Source organism: Podarcis melisellensis, assembly GCF_964234715.1.
Source record: "Podarcis melisellensis genome assembly, chromosome: 6".
NCBI lineage: Eukaryota > Metazoa > Chordata > Lepidosauria > Squamata > Lacertidae > Podarcis > Podarcis melisellensis.
In genome coordinates this window covers 90797509-90818627 of record NC_138538.1, presented here as the reverse complement: position 1 = coordinate 90818627, position 21119 = coordinate 90797509, and the positions used below count along the sequence as shown (strand labels likewise).

Genomic DNA, 21119 nt, shown 5'->3' with positions numbered 1-21119 from the left:
CAGCAAAAGCCAAACCCCAATTTTTACATCAGTGGTCATGGAGCTGCTAGGTATAATATGTTTGTTTGTGGAAACACATGTGCGATATAGAGGCCTCAAACTAGGCGATAAATAAGTTGGAGTTCTTGTTATTAAATATACCAAGAAAAAAGCACACCAAGAACTCAGGCCAATGTAAGTTTCAATAGCGGGAGTAGTCAAACTAGGCAATGCACATCATACAATACAAAGCAGGTTGAAATATAGATCACAAATACAACTTAGAGAAGAGGAGCAGGGTCAAGCCGTTCTCCTGGGTGGTTTTTCCAGGGTAAAGATAAAGAGACCCCTGACCATTAGGTCCAGTCGTGGCCGACTCTGGCGTTGCGGCGCTCATCTCGCTTTATTGGCCGAGGGAGCCAGTGTACAGCTTCCAGGTCATGTAGCCAGCATGACTAAGCTGCTTCTGGCGAACCAGAGCAGCGCACGGAAACACCGTTTCCCTTCCCGCCACAGCGGTACTTATTTATCTACTTGCACTTTGAGGTGCTTTTGAACTGCTAGGTTGGCAGGAGCAGGGACCAAGCAACAGGAGCTCACCCCATCACGGGGATTCGAACCGCCGACCTTCTGATCGGCAAGTCCTAGGCTCTGTGGTTTAACCCACAGCACCACCCGCGTCCTTCTTGCTCAATGCTCCCTGAGGAAAGCATATGAGGAGGATTACTAAGAAAACAGAGAGGGGACATGAAAGAGTTCATTGAATAGTGTTATGGATCGTGTAAACAGATGCAGAGTAGGATGGAGTTCCTGCTTAAACAAGAACAACGACCATCCCCGTCATTGTCAGGGTTTATATAACGCTTCTCGCACGCATTCCTTCGGTAGTTTTTACAACTCTGCAACGTAGGTCATTAGCTTCGACCACCCACCCCTCCGTGATACTTTGTGGGTGTGAGGAGACTAGTTTATGATGCTGTCTTCGGCAAAATTGTTGCTGCCCCCACCACATTCTTCTGTACGCTGGAAAAGTGATCTGTGTTCTCTGTTCAAGGCTTCCCCCACGATTGCAGCCCTCCCTCTCCCCCCCCCCCTTGGTGAGTGAATGACAGAGGAGGGGGGAGGAGTTGTGGAAGGGATAACGAAAAAGGGAAGAGGTCCTGAAGCAGAGAGTGTGTGCCTCCAGTAGCTTGCGTTTTTTTGGAAAGTACAGTGGTACCTCAGGTTACAGACGCTTCAGGTTACAGACTCCGCTAACCCAGAAAGAGTACCTTAGGTTAAGAACTTTACTTCAGGATGAGAACAGAAATCGTGCGGCGGCAACAACAGGATGCCCCATTAGCTAAAGTGGTGCTTCAGGTTAAGAACAGTTTCAGGTTAATAACAGACTTCTTGAACCAATTAAGTTCTTAACCCGAGGTACCACTGTAGACTAAAGGTAAAGGGACCCCTGACCACCAGGTCCAGTCGTGATCGACTCTGGGGTTGCGCTCTCATCTCACTCTATAGGCCGAGGGAGACGGCGTTTCTCCGCAGACAGCTTCTGGGTCATGTGGCCAGCATGACTAAGCCGCTTCTGGCGAACCAGAGCAGTGCACAGAGATGCCGTTTACCTTCCCACTGGAGTGGTACCTATTTATCTACTTGCACTTTGATGTGCTTTTGAACTGCTAGGTTGGCAGGAGCAGGGACCAAGCAATGGGAACTCACCTCATCACGGGGATTCAAACCGCCGACCTTCTGAAGAGCAAACCCTAGGCTCTGTGGTTTAGACCACAGTGCCACCCACGTACTAGTTAGTACCAGTACATTGGTACCTCTGGTTACATATACTTCAGGTTACAGATGCTTCAGGTTACAGACTCCTCTAACCCAGAAATAGTACCTCGGGTTAAGAACTTTGCTTCTACCTATTTATCTACTTGCACTTTGACGTGCTTTTGAACTGCTAGGTTGGCAGGAGCAGGGACCGAACAACGGGAGCTCACCCTGTCGCGGGGATTTGAACCGCCGACCTCCTGATCAGGAAGTCCTAGGCTCTGTGGTTTAACCCACAGCGCCACCCGCGTCCCTTTCACTGTAGACTGGTGACTCTTAAATCCTGGCTCCTCATGTATCAACCCTTGTGAAATTGGGGCTGCCCTGCAATGTTTGTGTGTGTGTGTGTTGCATGTGCATGGTGAAGACTGTGAGGGAATAGCTGATACATAACCACACTCTTGTGGAATAGGGATTTGGGGTAGATATAGCTTATCTCCTGAAATACCCAATGCCAGAAAGCTGAAGGAACTGGACCCAGGGGTCAGCAAACTTTTTCAGCAAGGGGCCAGTCCACTGTCCCTCAGACCTTGTGGGGGGCCGGGCTATATTTTGAAAGAAGAAAGAAGAAGAATGAATTCGTACTCCCCACAAATAACCCAGAGATGCCTTTTAAATAAAAGCGCACATTCTACTCATGTAGAAACATGCTGATTCCTGGACCATCTGCTGGCCATAATTAGAAGACGATTGGGCCGGATCCAGACCCCGGGCCTTAGTTTGCCTACCCATGAACTGGACTGTCCTTCTTTGCTTTTAGTTGCTCTAATTTTGGAAGATAGCAGGAGCAGGGGAGAATGAGATTCTATCTCCCAGCATTTGGTCTTTTTAATAATAATAATAATAATAATAATAATAATAATAATAATAATGCTGTTGTTTTGTTGTTGTGTGTGCATGCCCCTGCTGTGTGTGGGTCTTGTCAAGCAAGACCGCTCCTAGCACTGGGGTGGCTCCTTGGGGCTTCCATCGCTGCATCTCCCCCTCTTCCGTTCCTATTCCCTATAGCTGAAAAGAACCGCTAGAATAATTCGGAGGTGTCAAAACATTCCATTAGTCACAGCTGCAAGGCCTCCTGCCCAGGGAACTGCCAGGGAGGTGTGCGTCAGGCTGAGAAACAAGCTTGGTTTGCAGGGGGAAAGAGAGGCACGTGCGCAGAGGAATGTGTGTCAAACTGCCAGTCTGATACTGAGCTCCCTTTTATAACCCTATCCCCATTTTTCACCTTTGGGCTAGGTAGTTGACATCCTGAGCAAAAAAGAGAAAGAGAAAAGGCCCAGATTCCTTTAGCTGGCTGTACATGCACTAAACCAGGGGTCAGCAAACTTTTTCAGCCGGTCCATTGTCCGTCAGACCTTGTGGGGGGGGGGGCAGATTATATTTTGAAAAGAAATAGTGAGCCAGTTCCTTTGCCCCACAAATAACCCAGAGATGCATTTTAAATTAAAGGACACATTCTACTCATGTAAAAACATGCTGATTCCCGGACCGTCTGCGGGCTGGATTTAGAAAGCGATTGGGCCGGATCCAGCCTCCGGGCCTTAGTTTGCCTACCCATGCACTAAACCTTTAAAGCACATTTGAAGCACATTTCCCTCCTCAAAGAATTCTGAGCACTGTGATTTCTTAAGGGCTGCTGGAGATTTCGGGTATATCTACCCTTACTTTTCTTCCAGCTATCCAGGCACAGTCTGGACTTTAAAGCTCTGGGTCCAAGCACTAATTATTATTTTTTGGCCCTCAGATAATGGAAATAGCAGAGGAAAGGTAAATGTGGATCTCTGCAAAGGGTTCAGCTGGAGTGCCCAGAATCCTTTGAGGGGGATAAGTGTGGTTCAGATGTGTTTTGAAGTATCCGTGGAGTGACTTGCCTATTAAGAGAGGTTGCAGTGTTTGGGACTTTTCAGCTTAGAGAAAAGGCGAGCAAGAGGAGATATGATAGATGTTTATGAAATTATAAGCGTGGCATTGAGAAAGTGGATGCATGCTCCAAAAACAAGGATTCTGCAACCTGTTCTGAAGATAACCACCTAGAATGGTACTGTGATGTGGTGGACTTGTAAAGAGGCAAAAGCGTACTGGGAAATGATATATAATGAGTTGAAGAAAATGTATAAAAATACTTTTGTTTAAAAAAAAAGGGAGCATTTTTACTGGGAATAGTGGGGGAAGAGATACCAAAGGGAGATAAAAAATTATTTATGTATGCAGCAACTGCAGCAAGAATCCTTTTAGCCCAATTGAGACTAAATACAACCGGATCGTTCAGATGGAGAATGAATGACGCTTTGTTAAGAGATCAGGAGATTGTTAAGAAGGCCCAAAAAGTTTTAAAGGACTATTTTGAAATAAACCTAAAGACAAATGTGGAAAAAAGAATAATCTGGGACGCAAGCAAAGCAGTTATAAGAGGGTTTCTAATACAACAGAACACGATTAAAAAAAGACTCTGGAATGAAAAGAAGGAGAAGATCTTGGAGAAAATAAGAGAAGGAGAGAGAAAACTGAGATCCAGGCCTAAATCAAAGGAAGTATTGAGAGAAGTGAAGTTTTTCCAGGCACAATATTCGAAACTGATAAATCAAGAGGTGGAATGGAAAATTAAACAAATGAAACAAAGATCCTTTGAATCTGCTAACAAATGTGGAAAATTGTTGGCTTGGCAGTTGAAAAAGAGACAAAAACTTAACACAGTTACAAATCTAGAGATTGAAGGGAGAATGGTTCAGAAACCCGACGAAATTAGAAAGTCCTTCCAGAGATATTTCAAAGAACTTTATTCTCAAAGGCCACAAAAAAGCTCAGAGGTGGACCAATTTGTTATAACTAATGGATTACAAAAAATACCCCAGGAAATGAGAGCAATCCTGAACTGTAATATTACAACTCAAGAAATTGAATGCGCCATTCAGAACCTTCAACTGGGCAAATCTCCGGGACCTGATGGGCTTACTTCCAAATATTATAAGGTACTGAAGGATTCATTGATACAACCATTGCTGGAAGTTTGCAACCAGATTATGGAGGGGAGGAAGGCACCGGAAACGTGGAAAGAAGCTTTCATCACGTTGATCCCAAAACTAGAATCTGAAAAAACTCAACTTAAAAACTACCGTCCTATCTCACTCCTAAATGTGGATTACAAAATTTTTGCAGACATTTTGGCAAGTAGGTTTAAGAAAGTTTTAAATGAAGTGATTCATAAGGACCAAGCAGGCTTTCTCCCTGGTAGGCATTTATTTGACAACACAAGAAACATCATTGACATTTTGGAGTTTTTACAGATTAATTCAAACACAAGAGCGGTGTTGATTTTTATTGATGCGGAGAAGGCCTTTGACAACATTTCTTGGCTGTTTATGAAGAAAAATTTGGAAAGGATGGGAGTAGGGCGGGGGTTTGAAAATGGAATAGAAGCAATTTATTCAGAACAAAAAGCTAAATTGATAGTAAACAACGTGGTGACAGAGGAGTTCAAAATTGAAAAAGGGACACGACAGGGGTGCCCTCTATCTCCTCTGTTGTTTATTTCAGTCCTGGAGGTGCTATTGAACATGATTAGAAATGACCGGTTGACACAGGGAATTGTGGTCGGAGAGAAACAATATAAACTGAAAGCTTTTGCAGATGACTTGGTATTAACATTACAGGAGCCAGCCTCTAGTACTAAAAGAGCGTTAGAATTAATTTCTGACTTTGGTCGGGTGGCGGGATTCAAGCTGAATAAACAAAAAACTAAAGTTTTAGCAAAAAACTTGACAACTACTGAAATAGAGGAGTTCAGAAAAGAAACAGAACTAAATGTGGTCAAAAAAGTAAAGTACCTAGGGGTCCATTTGACCTCCAAAAATTTGAATTTATTTAAGGACAACTATGAGAAATGTTGGTCAGAGATCAAAAGAGATCTGGAAATATGGTCAAGATTAAAACTTTCCTTGCTGGGCAGAATAGCTGCTATAAAGATGAATGTATTGCCGAAAATGCTATTTTTGTTTCAGGCCCTCCAGATCGTGGATAAGGTGGAATGTTTTGGAAAATGGCAGAGGGATTTATCTAAATTTGTCTGGCAGGGCAAAAAGCCCCGAATAAAGTTTAAAATACTAACAGATGCGAAAGAAAGAGGGGGGTTTGCCCTGCCGGACTTGAGGTTATATTATGAAGCTGCAGCCCTCTGCTGGTTGAAGGATTGGATTTTATTGGAGAACACCGATGTCCTTGACCTGGAGGGATTTGATAATGCTTTTGGGTGGCATGCATATTTGTGGTATGACAAGGTTAAAGTTCATAAATTGTTCAAAAACCATATTGTCAGAAGGGCAATTTTCATGGTCTGGTCAAAATATAAAGACTTATTGGAGAGTAAAACTCCGAGGTGGCTCTCACCGATGGAGGCCAAAGCACGTAAAAGACTCAATATGGAGGCCCACTGGCCTAAATATTGGGAAATAATTGAAAAAATTGGAGATAAATGGAGGTTACAGAGTATGGAAAAGTTAAAAAACAAGGTGCGAGATTGGTTGCATTATGCTCAAATCCAGGAAGTTTTTAAAGCAGACAAAAAAGTGGGTTTTCAGGAGGAAAAATCGAAACTAGAAACAGAGTTGCTTGAGCCAAAATCTAAGCTAATTTCGAGAATGTATAACTTGCTGCTTAAATGGAACACACAGGATGAGATTGTCAAATCCTCTATGATAAAGTGGGCACAGGACTTGGGGCATAACATTATGTTTGAAGACTGGGAAAGGTTATGGAACACCGGAATGAAATTCACGGCATGTACTGCCTTGAAGGAAAACATTATGAAAATGATATACCGGTGGTACATGACCCCAGTCAAGCTTGCAAAGATATATCACCTGTCCGATAATAAATGTTGGAAATGTAAGGAAGAGGAAGGGACATTTTTACACCTCTGGTGGACCTGCCCGAAAGTGAAGGCCTTCTGGGAAATGATACATAATGAACTAAAAAAGGTGCTGAGATTCACCTTACCTAAGAAACCGGAGGCCTTCCTTCTGGGCATGGTAGACCAGAGGATGGTCAAGAAAGATAGAACTTTCTTTATGTACGCTACTACAGCAGCGAGGATTTTGTTGGCAAAGCACTGGAAGACACAAAATCTACCCACATTGGAAGAATGGCAGACGCAGCTGATGGACTATATGGAGTTGGCTGAAATGACTGGCAGAATTCGAGACTCGGGAGAAGAAGAAACGGAGGAAGTTTGGGAAAATTTTAAGGACTATTTGAAAAAGCATTATAAGTTGTATGAATGTTAAAAAATGCTCCTTTCTAGGAAGGTATAGCTTCAGTATCGGCAAATTTCTGAATTGATAAATAAGACACTATAAGACAGAAGTGAGATAATGAAATATTTTTATTGTGTGGAAATTAAAAATTAATGCAATTGTACTGAAATGTTTACATCAGATAACACGATAAAATGGAAGATATATTGTTATGTATAAAATAAGTTAACAAATTGCTGAGGTTTTGGTTACACAGGGAATGCAGTGCTCGGGAGATGGGGGGAGTCCATTGGATCTATGGAAGTATGTATTTGAAAGTGGAAATTTGTTTATTAAAAACCTAATAAAATATTTATATATATAAAAAAAGAATCCTTTTAGCCCAAAATTGGAAACAACAAGAAATACCAATGAAAGAAAAGTGGCAGGTGAAGATGACGTACTCTGTGGAATTGGCGAAGCTGACCGGAAAAATTTGAAACCAATGTGATCAAGCTTTCCAAAAAGACTGGAGTAAATTTATACAATACTTGAAGGACCATTGTAAACAAATAACAAAACTAGCAGTGTTGTTAAGAAGACATGTAATGATAATTGTTCTTACCTTTTTATATTTATTTATTTAATAATTGGGGTTTTTTTTGAAGGAGCGAAACATAATGTATAAATGCCATGATATAAAGATTAACTCTGAAAACCAAGAGGCAGGCAGGAGGGAAGTCGATAAGCTCGTAAGAGCAAAAGAATTTAAATGGATAATGAGGATGTGTTTAAGTGTTATAAAAAGGAAACTCAATACAAAATATTATAAAAAAGAAGAAATAGAATGGTACAGTGGTACCTCGGGTTACATACGCTTCAGGTTACACACTCCGCTAACCCAGAAATAGTGCTTCAGGTTAAGAACTTTGCTTCAGGATAAGGACAGAAATCGGGCTCCAGCGGTGCGGCGGCAGCAGGAGGCCCCATTAGCTAAAGTGGTACCTCAGGTTAAGAACAGTTTCAGGTTAAGAACGGACCTCCGGATGAATTAAGTACTTAACCGGAGGTACCACTGTACTGTGGATGCAGGAACTGCCAGGCAGTTGGCATGTAAGGAAGGCAAAAAGCAGAGGACCAGGAGCTCCAATCTGGAGCTTCCGTGGTTTTCTCTGTGTTGGTGGTGCTGGCCATTGTTATGAGACAAACCCTTGCATACCGCCAATATTTCTTACTTCCCTCCCAACTGACCCTCTTCGACCCCCCCCCATCTTATATGTGTCCTCCCCCTCCAGAGCATTTCCTGTCTGAAGAAGGGACTGTGCCCCCACCATAAAACCAATAGGACACAGCACATGCACCCCCCCTGTCCTGAGAAAACTCCTTTATCCCGATTCTATTCTGTTTTATTCTTTGGTAGATTTACAAAAAGGAAAACACACACCAGTAAATAAAGTTTAGATACACACAAGATTAGATGTGGGCATGCAAAGCATTTCTTTAAGAAAATTAAGACCCCTCGGGCCCCGCTCCGCTCCTCCTTTCTTCCCACCCAGGATGGTCCTGCCCGTCAGAGCCGACGCATCATGCGAGGCAGGGCCTCAGTATTGGTGGCCTCATGCTCCTCGCTTGCTCTCCAGCAGCTGCTACAAGCTGCCCAAGGGAGGGGGGCAGCAGTGGCAGCCGTGGAGAGGCAACAGGGGTCTGCCTTGCAGCTGCCACTGCTGCCGCCGCTGGTGCGTGGAACAAGTGTTGGCTCATCCATTTTATCTGGTTTGGATCTTGTAGAGGGAGCCAGTGTGGTGTAGTGGTTAAGAGCGGTGGACTCGTAATCTGGTGAACCGGGTTTGATTCCCCGCTCCTCCACATGCAGCTGCTGGATGACCTTGGGCCAGTCACACTTCTCTGAAGTCTCTCAGCCCCACTCACCTCACAGAGTGTTTGTCGTGGGGGAGGAAGGGAAAGGAGAATGTTAGCCGCTTTGAGACTCCTTAGGGTAGTGATAAAGTGGGATATCAAATCCAAACTCTTCATCTTCCTGTACAGTGGAACATTCTGGGATCAAATCATAAGCCGGGGTGGCTTTTACATCCAGGACTGTCCCCAAAAAATCAGGACACCTGGAGGGTATGCTCTGTGTTGAGTTCCAAAGGAGGCCGGTGTTAGGTTGTGGGTGAACATATCAGACGACACAGCGATTCTTCAGACAGCTCTTGTTTATTCACAGGCCAGAACTGAACTGAACTGAAGGGTTCAGCCAACCTGCTTATATACAGCTCAACTACAAAGCAACAGTAACAACTTTCTGTAACTATCCAGTCACTGAACGTCACTTTCAAATCCTTATTTGCATATGCAGACCTGAGTGAAAACTATCTACAGTATCCCCCTGCTGGCCCAGGGTGAGAACTTCAGTACATAACAGCCGGGGCAAATAATACCCTGTTTTCACACCTTTCTAGCATTTGAGGTCTGTTGAGCCGACTTCCCATGCACCAAATCTTAACTTCCAGTCATGGAAGCATTTCAACCATGTTGACATCCCCATCAGTGAATCAAACAAGGAAGCCCAGGGATCTTTAGGCTTAGCTGTAAATACAGCCTCCATTCTGCAAGTTCCTAGATGCTCCAGGAATGACATTTCAAATATGAGGCTTGATTAAAATGTGGAAAGGGAAAACAAAACACTCTAGTCCTCGCCTGGCTGCGCTTGACTCTAGCACACTCTCTGCACAAGTGCACAGGCCTCTGCATTTTGAAGGCTTGCCGTGTCCTTTAGTACACTGTTTATCTTCAGCTGCGTGTGTTAGCAAATGTCCATTTCCTAGTTGGTGTGGAAGTACCTGAGCTATTTGGAGATGAATTTTGCCCCCCCCCCCCCGCAAGGAAGGTATAGCAGTGCTCTGTTTTCATGCTTCTTCAGTAAGCGAGGTGAAGGAGACAGTGGTGGAGGAAGGGGGTGCAGTGGGGTGGTCCGCCCCGGGTGTCATCCCTGAGGGATATATATTGGATAGCTGCCTGTGTGGCTTCCTTTGACGAGTGGGGTGGGGTGGAGAGAGGAAAAGGGAGAAGGCGACATCTACATCAGATAGCTGCCCGTGCAGCTTTCTTTGACGGTGCATAATAGGAGTACACTATTTATTCAAATTTTTCATCTGCCTTGATAAATTCCTGATCTTCCTTCTGCTTTGTTCTGGTGAGGGCACATATTGTGGTGAGACCTGGAAAACCGACACCCTGTGCTGTGGGTGGGTGCGATTGGTCAGCCACAAAACCCGATTGGTAGGTCCCTCAAAGCTGGGTTCAATCTGGCCAATGGGATGCACTTCAAATGGTTCAAGGGACCTGTTTATGCCCAGGCACGTGACCCAGAGCATCCTCTTTCGGTGTGTGCATTTGGAACACCCGCCCACCTCTCCCTGCTTTTATGGCTTTGCACTTGACCTTGCTATGCCGTCGTGTGTTGTCTGTTGCTGGGACAGGAGCACGGCAAGAATTTTCCCCACTTGGCTGATTGGCTGTTGCCATTTGGGTTTCGCCTGCCGCGTAGCAAATCATCACAACTTGTAAGGTTGCAGATAGGCTCTGGTTCAGGTGACAGGGATGGGAGAACGCTCTTGCCTTCCCTATGTGAAGGGTATTCCGTTAAAGGAATCCAGGGACTTGATGGTTTGGTCAGCCCCTGAGAGGGGGTTGTGCCCATGCCTGAGTCCAGGGGGACATTTGGGTGGCGGAGATAGCCTGTTCCCAGCTTTCTGCTTATCCAGGTGTTCTCCCTTGGCTGACCTATGCTGGAACCCTGGGTCAGCACTACCTGCATGGCAGGGAGCTAGTCGAACCAGAGCCTATGCAACCAGTCACGTTCTGTAATCAATGAAGTTGTGGCCTAAATTCTGCCAAAAACTAAAACCAAAATTTTGAGTCAAGTGTGAATTTATTTAGGGGGGAAGTTTCTGGGTCTGAACACGCTAAGAAGTATTTCATCCATTGGGATGCACTGCATCTTTTAATATAGCTGGATGCCAAAAGAATGCTTCTTCAGCTTTGAATCTTTGCAACAGGTGTGGAGTGAAGGGTTTGGTGGATACCTGTGGACATCTTCTTTCGGTTAGATATCATTGGTTATGCTTCATACGGCAAAGTTTATTTTTACTTCTTAAACCATTCCTACTGGTTAGGACTCCAGTAACTGAATCTGCTTCCTGTTTCGCACGCCAATGCCCCAGAGGCAGATTTGTTGCATATGCTGTCTGTCGACTTGTAAAATCATTTACTCATTGTGAGAAGGCATGATTAGATGGATAAATTATGTGTTCTGCGCTCCATGTACGTTTATGCCACTGCATCTTATATTATGATGTTTCCTAGCCATTTGGGTCCCTGGTATTAATCAGAAAGCTGATCAGGTCTTCCTTAATTGCTAAGCAAATTATTTTAAGGGCTTGGAAATCTAGGACTCTCCTGAGTTATAAAACTTGGCTCCTGGAGTTGTCAGTCTTCTAGCTGCCAATGAGGGTGGTGGGGGGAGGAGGTTATTCAGAGGGAAAGCAATTATGTGGAAATCGAACAGCCCTTTTTGGCTTGCCTTGCACTGCAAGGATAGCTCTGCTTGGCTGTTTCCCACCCCCTAAACCCTCTTTTTCTCTTTGTCTTTTCTTCTGTACTGAAATAATAGGCAGCTAATATAGAACTGAATAGAACCAATATGCTTTTTTAAAAAAAATATTTTTTATTAAGGATTTTCTTGTTTTACAGAAGTGTAGTGCCTCGTATTTTTTTTCCCCCTTCTTCTTCCACGTAGTGTTTTTACAAATCTGTTTCATTTGTTGAGGCATTAGGGGGAGAAGAAAAAAGAAAGAAAAAAGAAAGGGGGTGGAGAGAGGGAAGATGGATGGGGGTGGGGTTATTTGATGTTCTCTAAGTGGCTGATGTGTGTTATTTGATTTTTGTCCGTAATGTCAAGATGACTCATAAGATAGCTTGATTAAACTATTTATAACAATTTAATAAAGCTAATATGTTTAAAAGGAGGTGTCAGGGAACTGCCATCGGAGCCAGAGGCGGAGGGAAGGCTCCAGAGGGATGCCGGAGAGGGTCCCAGTAGGGAGAGAGGCAGCCCATCTGCTGGGGAAAGAAATCAGCGTAGCACCAGTGGAGAAGGGGGGCAGATGGGGGAATCGGCGAGGTGGCTCCATGACTCCTCGCCGGAGACCAGCGGGGAGAGCACGGGTCCTCCGCTGCCCACACCCTCCCTGCGCAGAAGACTTCCGCGCAGGGAGAGTAGGAGGAGACTTGGCGTCAAAGAACTTCTTTGCTGGAAGAAGTTCAAGAAACGCCCACTGATGGATTCTGCCAGCGATTGAGACAGCCACGGATGGGTGGCTGTCCGGACAGAAAGGGTTCACCCAGGTAACCCAGCCAGGTGTGGTGACAACTTACGCACGAGCAGCCCCTAGAACCATTACAGGAGGGGAGCTAGGAGCATGTCTATACTGTATATAAATGGAGAAAGCCATATACAAGAACTTATATGCCTATCACACTTTTAAACTTAAAATCCATTGTTGTATATTGTTTTAAATGCTTGTTTTGCTATTGGGATTGTAGTTCCATTTGTGTTTCTCAAGGTGGTCACTGACTGTAAGAAATTTCATGTTCATGTTCATATACAAGAACCACCAAGTCCAGTCCCCTGCGTTTCTCATCGAAAGGATCTTGCAATACTGAGCTGAGACCTTGGAGAGATGCTGTCCATCAGGTTAGACAAAATTGGGATTGGATAGCTGCTTCAAGGGTGCAGGCTATTGTGGTGCATATAATTTTTTTAAATAAAAAAAATAGGCGGACCCACAATCTGAGGACAATACACTTTTCATACGTTCACATGGAATGGAAAGCCATCTCCCCAAACTTCAGGACTAGAAGACTCCAAGGAGACGACAGTTCCCTGAAAGTGCTGCTGGTGGATTGAACAGAGAACCACAGAGTTTGAGGGCCAATTGCCATATAACCCAGTGCCCCTTTGAAACTGGAACAACTCTGTTTGGGAGGGATTGAAAGTGGGGAAGAATTGGGGGAGATGGGGTCCTTAATCCTTTGCCACCCACCACTCACCTCATGTGTGTTTGGAACCTTTTGTGTGTGGGGGAGGGGAGAGGACCTGGGAGGTTGTTTTGTAGCACCCTGCTTGTGGTTAACGCTTAGCTGGAATGAAATATTCAACGCAGCAATAGAGAAATTAAAATAATAATTTATTTGTCAGACAAATAAATGAGAGACACAGTGGTATATGGTTACCAAAGCTCTGCCCCCTCCAGCCCTGATGGCCAGCACTTATATTTCCTCAGCCCAGCCCCCTTGCTCCTCCTTTGGCTGCCTCTGTCCAATCAGCCTGGGTGAAATTCCTATTGGTTGTTTGCTAGAACCAATAATAAAAGATACATCCATTTCCTATTACCTTTTATGGGAGACAAAGAGCTATATTTCCTTCTATCTATAAATGGCAAACAAGTAGCCATATATCTTATGTTTGCCTCAACAAGGCACCTTAATTACCAGATCACTTCTTGCCCTTCTTGCCCTATTGCCCTCCAAAACAGATGGTTAATGGTTTTAAATTTTTATCTTAAACAGAGATCAGAGATCTTGGGTTCACATTCTCACACACCATCAATGAAATAAGAATCTAACATAAGAATCTAACATTTCTTACTTTCTAAATCCTTTGCATAATTACATTTAAGCCAATATATTTCATACATACCATATATCGATTTTTAGAAGCAAAGGCCTTTTCAAAGTAAAAACTTCTTCAGTTTACACCCCCCTTTCCTGGCCAGCTGCTTTTCCCATTCGCCCTTGCCCTTTAACCTTAGGAATATGTGGCTAAAGCCTAATGGGAGGCACCTAGTATTATTTTCTGTTAAACAATAAGTCCTACTATTTACCAGCTCTTAATTGTGTTTTTGCAGCTTGATTGTATTCTGTAATATGTATGGTCAGTATGACCTTTTGCTCCCAGCCTGTAATTTTCTTTTACAACTTTGAGAATTTTGGCTCCTGCTATAAATCAGGAGGCCCTTGTCCAGGAGGATAAACATCTGCCAAAGCCAGCTGGTCTTCTGCCTGGCATAAAAACATCTTTAAGCTCATTTTTAAAATACAGGCCTTGATCAGATGCCTCAGTTTGGGGCACGAAAATGGTGAGCAGGAAAAAGGGTCGGGCACTTTCCCCCTGTCTCTTCTCCAGTCCAATTCCTTCTCTCCCCAAATGGCTTCTTTTCAATTTGAAAGGGGACGTTGGGTTACCATTACGTGCCTTTGTGTGTGATGTACTGTGTCAGAGAGCCCATAGATGCCCCCAAAGACATTTTGAAAAAGCCACTTCCGCCATTCAGAGGAGGTGGAGTCGCAGGTTTCACGACCCCACCATGCGCACAGTGGCTGGAACCCAGCTCCTGCACAATTGGGGGGATTCCTGGCTGCGTCACCTCCGGGCCGGCCAATCAGCTGGCTCTGGGGGTGTGGCCCTCCTTATTTAAACCAGGACGTGGCTGGGGATCTCCCTCTTTGTCACGTGCCAGCTGTTCCTGAATGGATGTTGGCTGTGGAAGGCAACCTGAGACCAGGGCATAGGAAGGGGAGGGCTGCGGGTGCAGCCCCCTGGGTGTCATCCTTGAGGGGGGAGTGACAAAATAGCACACCACGGGGGGTGGGGGTGGCACTTACCGCAGGGGGCCTGGCCTGCAGCTTGCCAGAGCCACGCATCTCTCCTGGGAGTGACGTGGTGGTTCGGGGCCTGGCGCTGCCTAAAACAGCAGCGTGGGGCTTGTGTCCGCCAGGCGGACTCCATGGGCAGCTCACCGCGCCGTCCCCCGTGCCCCCATGCATAGATTGACTTGCCTTGCCCCTGCTGCTGTAGGTGCCGGAGCAGTTAGCTGTGCCCCTGCCTGAAACCATTGACTCAGCCTAATTTCAGGCAGGTAGCAAGCAGGGGGAAAAGGAATGACAGAGTCAGAGCAAAAGCGGATGCCCTGCCAACCAAGGGATGTGCGTATAATACTGAACAGCCCTTGAACTGAGGCGATTAAATGGCATTTCCTTGCTTGCCCAGGGGATTACTAAGTGGGTAAACAGAAGAGACTTTTTAGCTTTATTCCTTTTAATGAGTGCAAATTGATTCCTGTTCCTTAAAATAGAGTGGCTGAAGGCCACCTCTCTCTCTCCCTGCCCCCAGGGGCCGGAACATGTTCTCACTTGCTCTGGATGTGTGTGTGGGCTGGTGACATCACTTTGGAGTTAACCTGGCCTTGACAGTCATCTGTATAGCTGTCACTCCAGTCAAGAAAAGCTTTCCTTCTTTTCTTTTGTTTTTCCGAGGTTAGAAAGAAATTCTGAAATAGACTGGACACAGGGTTTACATACCTTCCTCAAAAAGCTCAACGCCTGTGATGGTTGATACGTTTATATTTTTGGTGGCTGCATTTGCCATAGGGATGCAGGTGGTGCTGTGGGTCAAGCCACAGAGCCCAGGACTTGCCGACCAGAAGGTTGGCAGTTCAAATCCCCGCGACGGGGTGAGCTCCCGTTGCTCGGTCCCTGCTCCTGCCAACCTAGCAGTTTGAAAGCGCGTCAAAGCGCAAGTATATAAATAGATACCCTCTGGCGGGAAGGTAAATGGCGTTTCCGTGTGTGGCTCTGGTTTCGCCAGAAGCGGCTTCATCATGCTGGCCACATGACCAGCTGTCTGCAGACAAACGCTGGCTCCCTCGGCCAGTAAAGCGAGATGAGCGCCGCAACCCCAGAGTCGTCTGTGACTGGACTTAACGGTCAGGGGTCCCTTTACCTTTATATATGTTGTAAGCTGCCCAGAGTGGCTGGGGAATAAATAATAAAAGTAATTATTATTATTATTATTATTATTATTATTATTATTATTATTATTATTCAAACATGCCGACTTCCCTCTGATGACTGAAGTGGTACAGACTAGGGAAAGCGTAGATAACTTCTGATTCTGCTATATGGATAAGCTGAACTTCACGTCTCACCTGCCACACACGTACTTGTGGAATTAAAAGCCTAGCTTTGCTCCCTTTGAGCATGTCTGAGGGGGCTGTGTTTGTGCTGCATGTTCTTCATGGTTCTGCCCTCCAGCCTTTTCAGGAGAAGACGCAGCCACGTTTCTTTGTTTGCTGTCATTGTGCAATAGCAATCATTACAGGCCGTGGGAAGAAAGAAAGTGTTTCTGCTCTGAAACCTTGCGTACATACTGAAATGTGACTTGAGTGAAAGGGAAGTGGGGGCTGGAAGGCTTGCGTATGTGAAATAGCTTGTAAAGATGAGGTAGCAAAGACTCAAATGCCACCGCTATTATCCCTGTCTGTTCGTAAAGTCACGAGGAAACAAAGCATCAGTATGATGATCTGACTTATTTCTGGGTTTATGGGATAGGAAACTTTCCATGGCAGTCCTGAAGGAAGGCAGTTAACTTCCTTCTTCCTCCTCCTCATCCTGTGTGTGTATGAAATGTCATTTTATTTTGAGTCTCAATTTGTGTGATTTCACCCTCTAGGGGTTCAAATTCTGCTTACAGAGCAAATGGGAACACAGCAGCACCTAATACAGCCTTGCTCACAAGTCACTGGGATTGATGTGATCACAAGATTCCAAGTGGTTGGGTGTTTTCTCTCTCTTTTTTAAAATATATTTTTATTAATTTCCAATGTAAAATCATACAAAACAATACATCCAATTTATCACCAACACCCTCTTTTTGGACTTCCATCAGCATGTCTGATAATTCTCCTTTTTGATCACTTCCTCCACATTTCTTAATTAAATATTGCACTACATTAGTATCATATTTTACCTTCTTTTTTAAACAATATTTCTACAATACATTTTCACAGAACTTCCCGAAAGCTTACAAACGTTACTTACAAACTATCACATATAGTTTTCATATAATCTGTAAATTTATTCCAGTCTTCAGTGAATTTCTGGTCTCGCCGGTTCCAGATCCTTCCTGTTAATTTATCAAGTTCTGCATAGCCCATTAATTTCATTCTCCATTCTTCAATTGTAGGTAATTATTCTTGTTTCCATTTTTGAGCCAACAAAATTCTTGCTGCTGTTACTGCGTATAAAAACAACTTCCATTCTTTTTTATTAATTTCATTTCCTATTATTCCTAACAAAAATGCTTCTGGTTTTTTAACAAACGTATATTTCAGCATCTTTTTAAACTCATTATATATCATTTCCCAGAAACATTTCACTTTTTTACACTCCCACCACATATGATAAAATGTTCCTCCTTTTTCTTTACATTTCCAGCATTTATTACTTACTTTATACATTTTTGCTAATTTTACTGGTGTTACATACCATCTATACAGTGGTGCCTCGCAAGACGAAATTAATCCGTTCCGTGAGGCTCTTCGTATAGCGGTTTTTTCGTCTTGCGAAGCAAGCCCATTGGATTAGCGCTATTAGCGGTTTAGCAGCATTTAGCGGATTTTAGCGGCTTATCAGCTTAGCGGATCAGCTGATAAGTGGCTTAGCTGCTTAGTAAAAGGGGGGGAAAGGGGAAAAAACCCGCAGGAACTCGCAAGACATTTTCGTCTTGCGAAGCAAGCCCATAGGGAAATTTGTTTTGCGAAGTGCCTCCAAAATGGAAAACCCTTTCGTCTAGCGGGTTTTCTGTCTTGCGAGGCGTTCGTCTTGCGGGGCACCACTGTATATCATTTTCATCACATTTTCTTTTATTGTAGTACACGTAGTAAATTTCATTCCTTCATTCCACAGTTTTATCCAATCATTTAGTTGTATATTATATCCAAAATCTTTGGCCCAATGAATCATACCCGATTTAACCTCTTCATCCTTTCTATACCATTCTAATGATATTTTATACATTTTAGATAAAATTTTAGCATCATTGTTCAAAATTTCCTGTTGATACTTAGATTCTTTATCAGAAAAACCTCTTTCTAATACTTCTTTTTTAAACATCTCATTAATCTGAAAATAATGCAGCCAATTCATTTACATATTCTTTTACTTCCTCATATGGTTTCAATTTCCATTTACTTTCTTCTTTAATTATTAAATTCCCATATGTTATCCACCTCCCCCTCATATTGATCTTCTTAACACTCATCACCTCCAAAGGAGATAACCAATGTGGAAATTTTGGCTCCAGTAGGTTTTTATACCTATCCCATACTTCAATGAGAGATCTTCGAATAATGTGGTCTTCAAAACCTTTATGCACTCATTTCTTATCATACCAGGTTGGGTGTTTTCTCAGGGTCTTTTATGCATGCAGAATTGCCCAAGTCAGGGTGGTGATGAATGATCTAGAAAGGAAACATGAGTTGCAGGCTGAGCAAATGTTTTTGACATTTCAGGCTTGAGAGGCGGGAGGCAAAATTTCACAGCAAAGTTGAAATGTTGGATATATAGTCCACCACCTTCCACGCGGAACTTTGTTCAACTGCCGAACAAAGTTCTTCCTGATGTTTAGTCGAAATTTGAATCCATTGGTTTGGGGCCTACCCTCTGGAGCAACACAAAACAAGCTTGCTCCGTCTTCCATGTGACAGTCCTGAAGATATCTAAGGATGACTATCATATTTCCTCTCAGTCTCCTCTCATCCAGGCTAAACACACCCATGAAGTTCATATTAGTTTAACATCAATATAGAAGTGGCTAACTCTGAAACTGCTCCCCCGAGGAATAGCTCCACTGATTCTGAGCAACCAGTTTCAGTCTGGCTGGCAGACAGCAGTCTTAAACACTCTTCAGAAACTGGGCCTTCTCCCCAAACCTTCATAGCTATGGGCCCGGGGCAAGCTAGATCCATGGTTAGGCAAAGAATCTTGGACATAGAGAGACAACAGGATTATAAAATCATAGAAAAGGGGAGATACGTAGCCGCTCCATCAACATATCTCTTTTTCCTCGCATCCAGAAACGCAAGAAGGGCTTTCACTCTTGCTAGAAGCTCGGCCTTGCCCTCACCGGTTCTGGAAGGCTCCTATAGAAGAGTCCCGTACGCACAGAGACTTTGAGCCTGCCCATTAGGGCAAATAGGAAGCCCCAAACGCATATTTTTCAGATGTCCTTTTTGTTATGTATTAAGATTAGTGGCAGTTCTCACTCAGGGCCACCAGTATGTAAATGAAGGATTGAAAACTGTCGCTCCTAGAATCATAGAGTTGGAAGAGACCACAAGGGCCATCGAGTCCAACCCCCTGCCAAGCAGGAAACACCATCAGAGCACTCCTGACATATGGTTGTCAAGCCTCTGCTTAAAGACCTCCAAAGAAGGAGACTCCACCACACTCCTTGGCAGCAAATTCCACTGTCGAACAGCGCTTACTGTCAGGAAGTTCTTCCTAATGTTTAGGTGGAATCTTCTTTCTTGTAGTTTGGATCCATTGCCCCGTGTCCACTTCTCTGGAGCAGCAGAAAACAACCTTTCTCCCTCCTCCTCTATGTGACATCCTTTTATATATTTGAACATGGCTATCATATCACCCCTTAACCTCCTCTTCTCCAGGCTAAACATGCCCAGCTCCCTTAGCCGTTCCTCATAAGGCATCGTTTCCAGGCCTTTGACCATTTTGGTTGCCCTCCTCTGGACACATTCCAGTTTGTCAGTGTCCTTCTTGAACTGTGGTGCCCAGAACTGGACACAGTACTCCAGGTGAGGTCTGACCAGAGCAGAATACAGTGGCACTATTACTTCCCTTGATCTAGATGCTATACTCCTATTGATGCAGCCCAGAATTGCATTGGCATTTTTAGCTGCCGCGTCACACTGTTGGCTCATGTCAACTTTGTGGTCAACCAAGACTCCTGATTGGTTAGCTTGTTGTGAGTTGTTACTGTTTCAAGTTACTTAGTATTGTATAAAGCAGCCAGCTAGGTTGCAGTCAGTCTGATTCCAGGAGCAGTTCTAACTGCTGCAATAAAGAGCTGTGAATCCAACAGAGCTGTGTCCTTCGTCCATCTTTTCCACTATTCAACATTTTTCATGTTGAGATTCGTAGAGACACCATTGATCCTTTGCTGAAGAGGCTCGCCAGTCTTTCAGACAAGTCTAAACTTAATTCTCTCCTCTTAGGCAAAGATCACAAGACCACCTGGCTGGTAGCCAGATTCTGCGCCCAGATTTTGTAGGCACAGATCATCCTCTAGAATAAAATAGCTGACTAGGGAAATGCTGAAGTCGCCCTTTGGGGTGCCTTAGGGTCAATTTTTATGGTAGCCCAAATCTCAGTTGTACGGGTGTATACATATATCTCAATTTTAACTCTTGAGCTATTGCTGCAATCTGCTCTTGATTGTATATTTTATCTTTATGAACGCTGTTTTTATTGTGTTATGTGAGATGGTTTTTGACCGTAATAAATTATCTAAAATCTAAATCTAAACACACCCAGCTCCTTCAACCGTTCCTCATTAGGCTTAGTTTCCATACCCTTGATCATCTTGGTCACCCTCCTCTGCACATGTTCCAGCTCATCAATATCCTCCTTGGAGAAGCTTGGCAACAGCTTTTGGAAGGAAAAGTGAGGTATAGCATATAATAACAATGTGAATATTTTTTTTTTGAATCCATCATATAAGTCACAGAATTGTAAAGTTGGAAGAGACCCCAAGAGTTACCAAGTCCAACCTTCTGCCCTATAGGAATCTCTTGCCCAACGAAGGGCAAAAAACCCTGAGTTTTAAGAGTCTGATGCTCTATCAATTGAGCTATACTATGGATACACTCAAACAGTAGCACTAGCATTAATCAGGGCTAACTGAAAGCTCCCTAGTAGTGAGTTTGCTTTCACAGAACTCTTTTTCAGTGTTAAACAAAAGAAAAGGGGGCATGGGGAGAAGTGAAACAGTGGTATCTTTGCTAAAGGACCAGACACTCACTTGACTGCAGCAGGGGACAATCTTAAGGGGGAAGAACAACAGTCTTGTGGCACCTTAAAGGTAAAGGTAAAGGGACCTCTGACAATTAAGTCCAGTCGTGAACGACTCTGGGGTTGTGGCGCTCATCTCACTTTGCAGGCTGAGGGAGCCGG

The 21119-nt window shown here is 44.0% G+C and overlaps 1 protein-coding gene across 3 annotated transcripts in view; it reads left to right on the top strand.

Annotated features, from left to right (window-relative positions):
* CACNA1E (calcium voltage-gated channel subunit alpha1 E) overlaps positions 1 to 21119 on the top strand; it is a 505628-nt gene that overhangs the window by 19254 nt on the left and 465255 nt on the right. The gene's annotated exons all lie outside the window — the stretch shown is intronic.